The sequence below is a fragment of the Mus pahari genome, chromosome 3 (assembly GCF_900095145.1).
Source record: "Mus pahari chromosome 3, PAHARI_EIJ_v1.1, whole genome shotgun sequence".
NCBI classification, from domain to species: Eukaryota; Metazoa; Chordata; class Mammalia; order Rodentia; family Muridae; genus Mus; species Mus pahari.
Window position 1 is genome coordinate 22044253 of NC_034592.1, and position 15607 is coordinate 22059859.

Below are 15607 nucleotides of genomic sequence, written 5' to 3' on the forward strand. Positions count from 1 at the left end.
ATTTCTGAGTTTGAGGCCAGCCTGGTCTACAGAGTGAGTTCCAGGACAGCCATGGCTACAGAGAGAAACCCTATCTTGAAAAAAATCCAAAAAAAAAATAAAATAAAATAAAATAAAATGGCATTTGCCAATCAAATGATTCATTTTCATTATGCTGTAAATGTGACTGGTTGCTGGATCCAGCTCCATAGTAAAGCAAGTGCCCCACATGCTATGGCTAGAGTCTGATCCCTAACACTGCAAAATAAACAAGTAAATAAAAACAGATAACAAAACAAGGAAATATTTTTTACTTTTTGCTGTGTTTTTTTTTTTTGGTTTTGTTTTGTTTTGTTTTGTCAGAGTCTCTCACTTTATAGTTCTGGCTAGCCTAGATCTCGTTATGAAGATCACACTGGCCTTGAACTCACAAAGATCCACCAGTCTCTGACCCCTAAGTGCTGGAACCACATCCAGCGGGGAGCGGGGAATGGAGAGATGATTTAAGTTACAGACTTTAAAAGTCCCATCCAGCAGCAGACAATGGGGAAGAGAAAAGCTGTAGAACAACCTAACACTTGTACTCAGCTCTCCACAACTGTTAACACCACGGCACTTCTTCCTCATGCACATGTGCCTGCATATCATTAGGATTAAAGTGCAAGCTTCACACGTGCTAGGCAACTGCTCTACCATCAAGCTACACCATCAGTCCTGCTTTAGCCTTTAGGAAAAGAAAAAAAAAAAATGCTGGGCAGTGGTGCTACAGGCCTTTGATACCAGTACTCAGGAGGCAGAGGCAGGCATGAGTTCCAGGACAGCCAGGGCTACACAAAGAAACCCTGTCTCAAAAAGCAAAAATTAACAGGAAGGAAGGAAAGGGAGAGGAATTCACACATACCATCACTGTTGTCATCACCTCCAATCTATATTCTCTTACAAACATTTCAACTTCAATAAGAATTACACGAGGAAGAACTACAATATAATCTCCAATGGCACATGTACCAATCTACACTCTATATGTTGTTTCTAAAATTATCATTTCTGCTACATAGTCACCAGTTATTGTCAGATTAAAACTTCTTTTAATGAACTGAGTGTGGTGGCTCATGCCTTTAATCCCAGCAATAGGGAGGCAGAAGCAAGTGGATCTCTGTACATTGCAAGCCAACCTGGTCAGCATAGGAAGCTCCAGGCAAACCAGGGCTTCACTGTGAGACCCTGACTCTTGTCTCTGTCTCCTCTGTCTCTCTCTCTCACACACACACTACCTCCATGGAAGATGTGGCACCACTTATTTCAACTTGCATTCCCTAATTTAATAATAAAACTATCAACATACTGTCTAGAACTACTTTTCTTCTTTTTTGATAAAAACAAGTTTATAGCCAGGCAGTGGTGGCGCACGCCTTTAATCCCAAGAACGCCTGGATCACACAGCAAGTCCCTGCCTTCAAAAACAAGCAAAAAAAAAAAAAAAAAAAAAACTTGACTTACAGACGTCTCACTTTCATTTCATGACGATGGGAAGGTGAGCATAGCCAAGTCCTACATGGCATCATGTGCTAATAAGAGCTCATACATATGCCGGGCAGTGGTGGCGCACACCTTTAATTCCAGCACTTGGGAGGCAGAGGCAGGCGAATTTCTGAGTTCGAGGCCAGCCTGGTCTGCAAAGTGAGTTCTAGGACAGCCAGGGCTAAACAGAGAAACCCTGTCTCAAAAACATAAAAAAAAGAGCTAATACATGCCATATGAAAACAAATGCCCACAGAAGTACTGTACAGTGTTTGTGAAATAATTTCCTAGAGGAGCCAGGCATGGTAACACATGCTTATAATCCCAACTCAGAAGGGTGAGGAAAGACAGGAAGTTTAAGGTCAGTTTGGTCTACATAGTAAGTTATAGGCCAGTCTGGGTTACATAGTGAGACCTTATCTTGAAAAATAATAATAATCATCCTCTACTATATATCAAGCTGAAAGGCAGAAGGAGCTAAAGAAAGAGAGACAGAGAGAGACAGACAGACTCACCCCCTTATCCATGGACCATTTACTGAACACCTACTATGCAGCAGTCCTTATTCCAGCACAGAAATGATGACAAAGTCTCTGTTGTCATGAAGATGGCAAGTAAGGAAGAAAAAATTATAATTTTCAATAAATATATAACAGCAGATGGATACATGGCATAGAGAAAACAAAAGAGTAGAGGACAAAGATTTGCCACTGAGAGCCATCTGGGTGACACAGCGAGTTCCAGACTACCCTTAGCAACTTTGTGAGACCCTATCTCAAAATGAAAAACCTACAGAGCTGTGTGAAAAAGCAGCTCAGTAATAGTACACCTGTCCAGAATGCCCCTGGCCCTGAGCAGGTACCACCCAGAGATGCCAGAACCTAAAGAACTTGAAAGAGAATTTAAAGAAAACAATTTACCAAAAAAAAGAAAGAAAGAAGGGCTGGTGAGATGGCTCAGTGGGTAAGAGCACCCGACTGCTCTTCCAAAGGTGCAGAGTTCAAATCCCAGCAACCACATGGTGGCTCACAACCATCCTTAACAAGATCTGACGCCCTCTTCTGGAGTGTCTGAAGTCAGCTACAGTGTACTTACTTATAATAAATAAATAAATCTTTAAAAAAAAAAAAAAAAAAAAAAAAAGAAAAGAAAAAGAAAACAATTTACCAGCTTCCCGACTCTGTATAAAATTGTATGGGTCTTTTCATATATGAAAAAATAACAACTGAAGACATATTATAGTTGAGCCTGATACTTTTCACTTAGGAAAAAAAAACATAAGGATCTCTTCCTATTTACAAGCTTTATCACCTTTATGATTTTAAGAAAACCACTATGGGCGCTGGCAGCACAACTCCTAGTGTGCTTCCCTGCTATTCTACAGCATATGCAAAGCCATAGGTTCCAGAAGAGGCGGAGGAGGGCTAGGAAAATGGCTCAGTTGTGGATCGCTTCCCACACAAGCACGAGGTCCTGAGTTCAGATTCCCAACTCCCATGTAAAAAGCTTTACTCCTATGTAAACATAGCGAGTGCCTGTGATCCCTGGATTGGGAATCAAAGACAGTGGGAACTCGGGGCTTGCTGGCAAGCCAGTAGGAGATCTTGTCTCAAAAAACTAAGGTGGAGAGACAGGAAGACATTCAACATGAATCTCTGGCTTCCAGAAACACATACACACACATGTAAACACATGAACATTTATATGCCCATACAACGCATACACAAGAAGGTAAAAGAAAAAGAAAATTAGCAACTACGAAAATTTCTTTTCACAAGCTTCAGGGGCTTGAAAGTCTGTGATGCCTCAGCACAAAAATCACAACACTCACTTCCTCTTCTTTCTACAGTAGTGTGCTGATTCCCCAGGACACTAGATGAAATATCTACGGTCTGCTCTATCTTTCAAAACTACACTGGTACCATTCATATATATATATATATATATATATATATATATATATATATATATATTTTATAAAGGGCAGGAGTGGTGGCTTACACCTATATCCCCAGCACTTGGAAGTCAAAGGTAGACGAACCACACAGCACATTTGAAGCCAGCCTGGTGTACATACCCAGTTTTAGGTGAACAGGGCTATTCAGTCCTTGATTATAAAATTCTTTTGCAGGGGGGGGGGAGGATAGGGGATTTTCAGAGGGAAAACTAGAAAAGGGGATAACATTTGAAATGTAAATAAAGAAAATAGCTAATAAAAAATTTCAAAAATTCTTTTGCATGTATATAGTCTCATTCTGTCTGCTTCTCTTTTTTCTTTTTTTCCCCCCCTCTCTTCTGTCTTACTGAACGACAAAACTTGGGTACTGTTAAGTCCCCTTCAAAGTTTATCTTTATTTCAGGAATTATTAATCATTCTGTGCCATGGATAGTCTAGGGAAGCTTAAGGTTCCCTTCTCAAAATGCTTTTAAAAGCAAAATTCCTGTCAGTACAAAGGAAACCAATTATACTGACATATTATGAAATGAAAAACTGACATGTATAACTACATCTTATTACATAAGATATAGCAGAAACTCACTGACTCAAAGAAATCCATCAACAAACATGATATTTTGAGAAGGCTCCAAACATAACACAAAAATATCTATAAATTCTATTGGTGGCAAACTCACAGGATTTGCTAATACTATTGTGGTTTGGTACCTGTTTTTGTTTAACTAAAGGCAACAGTCAGTTTCAATTACTGGTTTGTAAATAAAGGTGTAATTTTACCCTCATTCTCACTAAAGACATTCTATCTACATTCAATCCACCGAGGCACCACGAGTTGGGAGCTCTAGTTCCCAGCCCTCATCCTTTTTGCTCAAACTCAAAATTTTCATTTTTATTAAGCTTTATTTGAGTTTTAACATTAAAAAAAAAAAAAAAAAAAAACAGTGTCCTCGTCGTTCCTACCGCTCATCTGACAGCTCGCCTTATTTCACTTTATTTAGAATTATGCCTTGGATCCCGCTCGTCTCTGAGGTCTGCCCAGCCAGCACCCGTGACAATTCTGTCCGACAGAACGGACACTCCAAGACCACCAGCAGCAAGTGCACAGACGCCAAGCCCGGCGCGCGTTTGCGGGTGCACGGCGTCCCCAGCCCGGAGCGTCCGGCGCGTCCCTGGCGGCGCTCCCAAGCCATTCGGTCCGCTCCTGGTCTCCGGGGCTCCGCTGCCCACCTGCCCCGGACGCCCACAGAGGCGACCCGCGCTACTGCGCCCCTTCCCGCCGCGTCGCGCTCCCACCCCATCCCCCACGCGCCCCGTGTCCCCGCCGCCTCAGGCCGGCCGCCGGAACCCGCGCGCCGCCACCCCTCTCGCGGGGCCCGGCCGCGCGGCTTCCCACCCGAGCGGCGCCGGGCGCGGGGCAGGCCCGGGGCCCGGGGCGGGGCGGCCGTCAGGCGCGGGCTGCGGTGCTAGGCCAGACGGCAGGGCACGCGGCGCGGGCCGGCCGGAGACGCGCACTCACCGGTGAGGTCATGCGGAGGACGGCGCCCAGGCCCTCGCCGGACGGCCTCTCGGCCTCGGAGCCGTCGCCCTCGCTGCGAACTGCCACCGCCGCCCAGCCGCCGCCACAGATCGCCAGGCGGTTTCCCTGCCTCCTGCGGCGGCGCTGCCCCCTCAGCAGTGCGCGTGCGCGGCGCCGCGGGGGCCCCTGGGATCGGTGGTCCGGACTGCGGCCGCCCTTCCGCTCCCGGTCGCGAACCGCCTTGCCGGGACCTGTCCGCCGATCCTCCGCCCTCACGTCTCCGTGTACCTGGTGCTAGAGAAGACGGGTGGACAAAAAAATGACACTCCTCTCTTGCTCGGAACATCATCCAATAGCCTCTCTCTCTCTCTCTCTCCCCCCCCCCCTTCACTTAAAAGCTATGCCATTTGGACGGTATCTTCATTTTTAGCTTATAAGTATAATTTCCCACTTCTCGTTTTGTCGATTTTTATTGTAAGCCACGCAGTGATATTTAATAGTTTAGGTCGGTTTTGTTTTTTCAAAGAAAAGAAAAGAAAAGAAAGAAAGAAAGGACGCGTCAAGTTAGCAGAAGTGAACAGTCACAGAAACCTTAGAGTTGGAACATACCTTAAAGGTCATCAGTGCAGCTCCCACCCAGGCAGGAATATCCTCCTGTACGTTCAGCCAGATGGCCTCCCCGTCTCACTTCTGTTTCTCGGATGTTCCAGTATCAGCTCACTACCTCTCAGGAGTGCAGCCTGCTCCTCTCTGTTGGACAGCTCTAAATGTTAGAAAGTTCCGCCTCCTGCTGAGCTGAAACCTGCTTCCCTTGTCTTTCCTCCCTTTGCTAGTAGTTAATTCTGCCTGGAAGCAAAGAGAATTGGTTCCCACTTGACAGCCCTTTAAAATATTGAAGACAATATATCCTGCAACGCCAAGAGTCTCATGCTCCGCCCCCAAGGTGGGGGGGGTAGTGAAAACTCATCTTCCCAACTATTCAAACATAAATCAGATCCCAGACAGCTTTCCACCCGTCTTCCATACACCTCCTTTAAAAATCATCAGAATTGAACTGGCATGGTAGCTCTCACCTATAATCTAAAACATTTGGGAGGCTGAGACAAAAGTCTCAAAATTAGACAAAAGTTTAAACCAGCCTGAGCTACACAAGATGTCTAGACCAGCCGTAGCTATCCTCTGAAACCCTGCGTCGAAAAGGAAATTCTTTGTGTGTGTGTGTGTGTGTGTGTGTGTGTGTGTGTGGTTTTTTCGAGACAGGGTTTCTCTGTACAGCCCTGGCTGACCTGGAACTCACTCTGTAGACCAGGCTGGCCTCGAACTCAGAAATCCACCTGCCTCTGCCTACCGAGTGCTGGGATTAAAGGCGTGTATCACCACACCCTGCAAAAAGGAAATTCTTTTGTCAGAATTTGCTTCCTATTTGCTACTTTGTTACAATAGCATTGTGGGTAGCTAGTAAAATGTCTTTGGTACCATGTTGCCGTTCAATAGAGTTCAATTAAAGATTATCAGTCGGGTCTGTTACATTGTACAAAGCACCAACCAGATGAAAAAGCAAGTGGATACAATATACAATATAAAGTGGAAAGTAACTCCCATAGATTGAGGATTGTAACAATAAACTAAATTACAAAGTGCTATGAAGAATTACAAAGTGCTATGAGATTCCAGAGAAAGAGACCATATTGCATTAAGAAATCAAGACCTAGGCTGAGTTTTGTGGCCTGTGACTTTAATCCCAGCAGTTGGAAAGCAGAATCAGACCAACCTCAGAGTTCCAGGATAACCAGGATTATATAGAGCCCCTGTCTCAAAAGGCCAAAGGGGGGGGGGAGAAAGAAGAAACAAGGAAAAGAAAAAGAGATTTGGCTGTGACTAGATTTCAAGGTAGGAGATGAGTCAGGATCCCAGCATCAAGAGGCAAAGACAGGCGGATCTCAAGGGTAGCCTGGTCTACAGAGCAAGTTCCAGGACAGTGCTATACAGAGAAATCGTGTCAACAAAAAAGAGAGAGAGAGAGAAGGAAAGAAAGAAAGAAAGAAAGAAAGAAAGAAAGAAAGAAAGAAAGAAAGAAAGAAAGAAAGAAAGAAAGAAGGGAAGGAAGGAAGGAAAGGAAAGAGGAAAAGGAAAAGGAAAAGGAAAAGAAATAATCCAGAAAAAGAGAGAGGGGGAAGATATAAAATTTGTAGATTGCATAAGGGAAAACCCACTTGAGCAGAAGATTATGTTCAAAGGCTCCAGAGCACAAAAGTAGAAACTCTGCTTGCCTCTGCCTCTGCTGCCTCTGCCTTCCAAGTGCTGGGATTAAAGGCGTATGCCACCACCAGCCCGGCTTGAAGAAAGGATTTCAAAGGCACAAAAGGAAACCTTCAGGTAAAGGCATTTGCCACCAAACCGAACTGTCAGAGTTTGACCCCAAACACCCCACATAGTGGAGGAAGGAGAAATGACTCCTGCAGTGTTTTCTAACCACCACTGTGGCAAAAACTTGCCCCCCATAAACAAACAAACACACAAATAAATTATGTGGATGCATAAGTAAGTGTGTAAATACATAAATGAATGTGCATAAATAAAAAGAAAGAGAAAAAGCTTCTAAAGAAGCTAAGAGTTATGAAGGAAGTAGATTGCGCACTGTAAGTACAATGAGAACAGGGATGTTCAGTTCACTGGCCTGAGCCCTGTTCTGTCTGCAGATGGAGTGCCTGAGCTAGACAAACAGCTTTTAATCTTCCCATTCAGCATTCCCAAAGAATGTAACATTCTTATCAGAACCCTGAATCACTACCACAATGATTCTTGTTATAGTAGTAGGCTGTGGAGTAGCTATTACACTCAACACACTTTACATGTGGGAATGCAAAATATGGTCAAAATAAATAAATTTGGAAAAAATGATCAGAATTTAGTAAATAGTGCTGTTCTGTAGGGAGAGCAACTATGCTCTTTCTAGAATTTGTCATGGTGATAATTTTTTTTCTTACTATTGTTTGGCAGCATTTGGAACATGGAAACAGAAAAATGGAGAATTTGAAGCAAGCATGGGGTATCTGAGACTCTGTTTCAAGAATGAATAAGTAAAAATAATGAATTCTATCCAAAGACATTTTTTTCTGATACACAACTCAACCAACCATGCTATACAGGCATATACAATTATTTGTGCACAGTCACAAATTCTTACTGAGTCGTGCTAGGCATGATGGTACATACAGGTAATGTCAGCGTTTAGGAGGCTGAAACAGGAGAATCACAATTTGACACCAGCCTAGCCTGGAGAGCAAGACCTTGTCTCAACTGACCACAGCAGTGCCAATTCATATTGGATCTGCAAGAAAGTTCAGCTGCTCTGACTCCCAATTCTGTGCTACTCATTAAAGTTCTCTGCTTTAAAAGCACACACCAGTGACAAACTCAGATTTCAATCTTTTGAAATGATTGCTTTCTTTTCTTGGGCACCTGACCAGTCTTAGGGAAGCAAGATAAACCAAACAAACAAACAAAAAAAAAATGGGTGACATGCCAAACTCCATTATTAATTAGATGTGTTAAACTACAAAAATATTTAAAGCAGTAACTCTGTAAATTCAAGGCCAGCCTAGTCTACATAACAAGTTCCAGGACAGCCAGGAGAGAAGGAAGAGGAGGAGGAGGAGGAGCAGGAGAAGGAGGAGGAAGAGGAGGAGGGAGAGGAAGAGGAGAAGGAGGAAAAGGAGGAAGAGGAAGAGGAGAAGGACAGGAGGACAGGAGGACAGGAGGACAGGAGGACAGGAGGACAGGAGAGATGATTCAGCAGCTAAGAGCACTGGCTACTCTTCCAGAGGTCCTGAGTTCAATTCCCAGCAACCACATGGTGACTCACAACCATCTGTAATGGAATCTGATGCCTCTTCTGGTGTGTATGAAGACAGCTACAGTGTAGCACATAAATAAATCTTAAAAGGAGGAGGGAGGAGGAGGAAGGAGATGATGATGAAGCAGCAGCTGCAGCCACTTAGCTTGGTGGCACTCAGGAGACAGAGGCAGGCAGATCTCTGTGAGTTTGAAGCCAGCCTGGTCTACACAGTGAGTTCCAGGACAGCTAGAGTTGCATAATAGAACTTCTCTCAAAGAGATTTCTTTAAAAACTATTTTCTTACTTATTTATTTGTCACTTATGGAGGTCAGAGGACAACCTGTAGGAATTTGTCTTCCCCTTCTACCAGGTAGTACCTGGGATTAGAACTCGGATCATCAGACTTGCTTCTTTGCAGTGCCGGGGATTGTACCCAGATATCCAACCAGGAGCCTCGCGCATGCTGTGCAAGCTCTGTCTGCTGCTAAAAGTTACACACCCAGCCCGACTTGTTTAAAATCATTAATTAGTCCCTGAAGTCAGAGCACCCCACACCACTAACCCTTGTTTACCTAGAACCTGATTGGAAACCTAGAAATAAATAAGGGTTTGGTTTTTTGTTTCGGTCTGGTTTTTGTTTTTATGTTTTGCTTTAAGAAACAGGGTTTCTCTGTGTGTAGTTCTGGAATTCGCGTATACATCAGGCTGGCCTCAAACTCAGAGGTTCCCCCGCCTCTGCCTCCTGAAATCTGGAATTAAAGGCATGAGCCGCCATCATCATCCAACTGTGTTTGGCTTTTGAAAAGATTTATTTTTGTTGTATTTAATTGTGTGTGTGTGTGTGTGTGTGTGTGTGTGTGTGTGTGTGCGTCTATGCACATGTACAGGTGTTAAGGAGGCCAGAGGTATTGATTAGATCCCATAGAACCGAAGTAATAGGTGGTCAGAAGCTGCCAGACTGGATGTTAGAAACCAGAATAGGGTCCTGTGGAAGAGCAAGATTCCCTAGAGTCATCTCTCCAGCCCCGTGTTGGCTTTTTGTTTTCTTTTTTATATTTATGTATTTGGCGTGTGTGTGTGTGTGTGTGTGTGTGTGTGTGTGTATGTGTGTGTGTGTGAAGGAATGAGTGTGTGTGTGTGTGTGTGTGTGCACGTGCACGCATGCACAAGGGACAACTAGTGTAAGTCAGTTCTGTCCTTCCACCTTCCACCATGTGGGTTCTGGGGATCAAACTCAGGTCACAGGGTTTGAAGATAAGACCCTTTACCTTTAAAGCCACTTCTCTGAGCCTATGTTAGATCCTGTATATCAGAGACTACCAAGTTCCTACTGAAAATTATCCTGGAAAGAAAAACAAGGCCCTGTCTAGAAAGAAAGAATTTTTTTTTTTAAATTCAGGGTGGTGGTGACGCATACTTTTAGTCCCAGCATTTGAGGGAGAGAGGCGAGTGGATCTCTAAGTTCAAGACCAGCCTGATCAACAGAGCAAGTTACAGGAAAGCCATGGCTACACAGAGAAATCCTGTTTCAAAAATTGAAAAGGTGGCGCACACCTTTAACCCCAGCACTCGGGAGGCAGAGGCAGGTGGATTTCTGAGTTCAAGGCCAGCCTGGTCTACAAAGTGAGTTCCAGGACAGCCAGAACTATACAGAGAAACCCTGTCTTGAAAAAAATTTGAAAAGGAAAAAAAAGGAAGAAAAGAAATAAAGATTATGAAGTGAAAGATGCCAAAGAAAAAGATAAGAGATTTACCTAAGACATCGTTTTGCCTATTTTAACCATAAAACAGGGATGGCAATAATTTTTTTTAAAGATTTATTTATTTATTATATGTAAGTACACTGTAGCTGTCTTCAGACACTCCAGAAGAGGGCATCAGATCTTGTTACAGATGGTTATGAGCCACCATGTGGTTGCTGGGATTTGAACTCCGGACCTTCGGAAGGGCGATCGGGTGCTCTTACCCACTGAGCCATCTCACCAGCCCCAATAATTTTATTCCTTCCAATAGTTATAAAGATAAAGCCAAAAGGGGGAAAAAGTCTTCATTTCTTCTTAGTTCTACACAGAGAAAGCAACCCTTCTCAGTCTGGATACAAGTGTGTGTGTGTGTGTGTGTGTGTGTGTGTGTGTGTGTGTGTGTGTGTGTGTTTAGTAAAAATAAGATCACATTCTACATCCTATTCTGTGTTCTACAACTCTTTCATTGAACACTGTATCTTGGACATCTTTCCTCATTGGTACATAAAGAACGACCTCACTGGCAGGATATGGTGACTCACTTACTCTTTGTACTCAGGAGGCAGAGACGGGTTTAAGGCCATTCTGGTCTACACAGCAAGTGCCAGGCAGTCAGAGTTACACAGTAAGACATAAGTAAAAAAGATGGCAGGAGACATAAAGCAGCAGTATTCTGGAGGCCCCGAATTCAAACCCTGGGGCTGAGACAAAAACCAACCAACCAAAAAACACCATAAACAACGAAAGAATCTACAATAATGCGGACAATTAGACAGCTGGGCAGCCTAAAACACTGGTTGCACACACAAGCTTGACTCCATTTGATCTGTAAAACCCATATAAAGGTCAGCTGCAGTGCCTTGTGCTGACAATCCTGGGACTCCTCCAGTGAAGTGTGTGTCGGAGGCAGGAGCATCACTTGAAAGTCTGTAAGCCATCTAGCCTTGAGTATGGATGCAGATACAGAAATTGGACAAACCCTATCTCAAGGTCTAAGGAAAGAATCATCTCTCTTGCCTCCATGTGCACACCATCCCACATTTCTTTGTGGGAACACAAAGAAACTCAGGCGGTGAGAGTTGGTGGCAGGTGACTTTCATGCTGAGAAACCTTACTGTTTTGTTTCTTTCAGATGAGCAAGGTTTCATTCATGAGCTCAGGGCCGCCCTGTGCCACTGTGTAACCCATGCTGACCTGACTTTGTGGTGATTCTCCTGCCTCAAGCTCCTGCAGCTGCAGCAATAGCTACCAGGCCTGGCTTATATTTCTCCTGTATGGGATCTATGCTGGCCCTGACCTCATTATCTTTGATGGTTTGAATATGCTTGGCCCAGGAAGTCACACTGTTGGAGTGTGTATAGCCTTGTTGGAGTGGGAATAGCCTTGTTGGAGGAAGTGTGTCACTGTGGGCATGGGTTTTAAGACACCTGCTTTAAGGAAGCCAGTCTTCTCCTGTTTGCCTTCTGAACAAGATGTTGAACTCTCGACTCCTGCACCATACCTGCCTGGATCCTGCCATGCTGCAGCCTAGATGATAATGGACTGAACCTCCGAACCTGTAAGCCAGCCCCAATTAAATGTTGTCCTTATAAGAGTTGCCTTGGTCATGGTGTCTGTTCACAGCAGTAAAACCCTAAGACATTATCCTCCTGCCTCAACCTCCTGAGTGTTGGGATTACAAGCTTTGTTTTCAAATGAACAGAATTGAGATCAACAGGGCAGGGAGAAAAGGGAAAGCCTTGTCTAGTTAAGACGTTGAGTGTTTAGACCCAGACTGAGGCTTGCTCCAATGATTCCTTGGAGGGAGTATAAAATGAAAAGATGGGGTACGCGACTTTGGAAGGAGAAGGAGCCTTCGTCTTAAGGTCTTCACTGTTTAGTGTTGGGATTTCTGCTTCCCTGTCCTGCCAGATGACGTGAATTAGTGTGTGTGGCAGTGTTCATCACATCAGGAGACTATGAGAAGACGTTTTTAAATATAGAAAGGTTTATTTTTAGGTGTCATGAGTATTTTGCTTGCATGTATGTATGTATGTATGTATGTATGTGTATCATATGCATGACTGATTCCCACAGTGACATTGGATCCCTGGAACAGGAACTATTAGCCACCATTTGGATACTAGGAACTGAACCTTGCTTGTCTGCAAGAGCTGTAAGTGATCTTAACCCCACTGATCCTTTGTTCCAGTCCTAAGAAGACATATTTATTCACGTTTTTTTAAAAAAGATTTATTTTATGTATGTGAGTACATTCTCGCTGTCTTCAAACACACCAGAAGAGGGCATCAGATCCCATAACAGATAATACAGATAGCTACCTTGTGGTTTCTGGAATTGTACTAAGTAGCTCTGGAAGACTAGTTAGTGCTCTTAATTGCTGAACTATTTCTCCAGCCCCGAGAAGACATATATATTAATCAAACTCTTTCATTCATGCACTGCCGGAGACTCAGGTTTTTTTTGTTTTTTTAAGACAGGGTTTCTCTGTGTAGCCCTGACTGTCCTGGAACTCACTTTGTAGTCCAGGCTGGCCTCGAACTCAGAAATCTGCCTGCCTCTGCCTCTCAAGTGCTGGGATTAAAGGCGTGCGCCACCACGCCCAGCTTGGGAGACTCAGTTTTATTTATTTAGTGTGTTTGTGTGTGTATGTGTTGTGTGTTTATGTGTATGTATGTGTATGTGCTTATATGCATATGTGTGTGTGTGTGTGTATGTGTGTGTGTGTGTGTGTGTAGGCCTTTCGGGTCAGAAGACTTGGTTCTTTCCTGCCACCTTGTGGTATTCAAGGATCAAACTAGGTTATCAAGTAACAGGCCCCCAGTCAGACCTTAGCACAACTGACTCCATGACTCGAGTACCATTCATGCTGTAAAACTCAGCACATGGACAGCACCCTCTATCTTCAACACTAAACCTAACCCATCAAAGCCCACAGTTCTAGGAAAGTCTCTAATGTACTAACCTTGCTTTTTCGGCTTCTGTACTTCTCCTCTGGCTAACTGTTCTTGTTGACTGAAGTATGTCAACCCAGAATATGGTTTTTGAATGTGAAAGTTCACCTTGAGAAAGATTTGATGCTACACTGAGGTCTTGAACACCCAGTGTAGTCACCGGCTGGCTAATAAGGACTTTCAATTGACTTAAACCCCTGTCTGAGAAGTTTTCTCTAGTGAATACCCCACAACAATCAGGCTTGTAAATTAGCTCTGAGGGCTGGAGAGATGGCACAGGGATTAAGAGCACTGACTGCTCTTCCAGAGGTCCTGAGTTCAATTCCCAGCAACCACATGGTGGCTCACAACCATCTGTAATGGGATCTGATGCTCTCTTCTAGTGTGTCTGAAGACAGCGATAGTGTACTCACATACATAAAATAAATAAATCTTAAAAAAAAACCCAAAAAACTCCGAGATATCACACCTGCCTTAAGAGTCAGTTTTCAAGATTTCTTTCAGTGAAACTTAGTTGGGGGCTGGAGAGATGGCTCCGCAGTTAAGAGCACTGACTGCTCTTCCAGAGGTTGTGAGTTCAAGTCCCAGCAACCACATGGTGGCTCACAACCATCTGAATGGAACCCCACGCCCTCTTCTGGTGTGTCTGAAGACAGCTGTAGTGTACTACACACATACATAAAATAAATCTTTAAAAAATAAAAGCCGGGCGTGGTGGCACACGCCTTTAATCCCAGCACTTGGGAGGCAGAGGCAGGTGAATTTCTGAGTTCGAGGCCAGCCTGGTCTACAGAGTGAGTTCCAGGACAGCCAAGGCTACACAGAGAAACCCTGTCTCGAAAAAAAAAAAACCAAAAAAAAAAAAAAAAAAAAAAAAAAAGATTATCAGTCACCGCTTTGAATTTGTTAGGATTTTTAGACATGCTTTTAAAGCAGCACATCTAATTCGGGCCTACTTGTAAGCAAAGAAAAGTCTGGGCTGGAGAGGTTGCTCAGCGCATAAAAGCATGTGCTGTGCAAGTGTGAGGACCCGAGTTTGGGTCCCCAAAAGAAACAGCCAACGTAAGACCTATAGGTGCACCTATAATTCCAGCTTTCCAGCCATGAGATGGACAGCAGAGATCAGAGAATTCCCAAAAGTTCAGAGGACAGCTAGATTCATGAGCCCAGTGGGAAACAGCCCCTCAAAGTGCAAATCCATAGATTCAACTAAGACCTAAACAGCGTCAAAGCCGAGTGAGTCCTACCTAGCTCAGCTTTGTCACCAATTCAAATGGCATTTCCTCTTCATAGGAGCACAGATGAAATGAGTTATTTTAAATTCTTAGATAAAAGCCTCCACTTCATCAAAATATAAAACACGCGGCTGTTTTCTGTTCTCTAAGCCTGAAGCTAGAGAGCCTGCACCATCCAGATTAAATAGCTAACTGGAGAGATGGCTGGTTAGGGGCACGTGCTACTCTGGAAGAAGGTCCCATTTTAAGCATCCACATGGCAGCTTACAGTGGTCTGATGTTCTCTTCTGGGTGCCAAGGGTACCTGTGGTGCACAAGTACACATGCAGGCAAAGCATCCTATGCATAAAATAATAAACCTTAAAAAAAATCAAACTTTTCCCATCTCCTGAGCAGCAATTTAGGGGGTGCATGCAGAAAGATCAGGGGTATAACCTCAGTCAGCTAGGACCACCGAGAGACCGTCTCAAAAAAGCAAATGGGCTGGAGAAATGGCTCAGTGGTTGTGATTCTACACTGTTCCTCCAGAGAACCTGAGCTTCATTCCTATGTGAGGTGGTCCACAACTGCCTGTGATGCAGGTCCAAAGGATCTAGCACCCTCTTCACCCTCTTCTGGTCTCCAAGGGTACTTGTATTCACGTGGACATACACATAGAGACACACAATTTACGGTTAATAAAACTAAACCAAACAATGACAACAAAATCAAATTTCCACGGCTCAAACCCCGAGTTCACCACTTCTCAGGTGTGATCCCTTGGGCAAACTTCAGTATTTCCTGGGCCTTTGATTCCTAAATGTGTGCGTGAATCTCTCTCTCTCTCTCTCTCTCTCTCTCTCTCTCTCTCTCTCTCTCTCTCTCT

At 44.0% G+C, this 15607-nt stretch overlaps 1 protein-coding gene across 7 annotated transcripts in view; it reads right to left on the bottom strand.

Annotated features, from left to right (window-relative positions):
- Window positions 1-5727, bottom strand: part of Gapvd1 (GTPase activating protein and VPS9 domains 1) — an 86048-nt gene extending 80321 nt beyond the window's left edge. For all 7 annotated transcript variants that reach the window (XM_029535982.1, XM_029535980.1, XM_029535981.1 and 4 more), the window contains exons 1-2: window positions 5583-5727; window positions 4974-5267 (exon numbers count right to left, since the gene is read on the bottom strand). The gene's annotated coding sequence lies outside the window, so the exon portion shown is untranslated. The remainder of the gene's footprint in view (window positions 1-4973; window positions 5268-5582) is intronic.
- Window positions 5728-15607: the final 9880 nt, after the last annotated feature.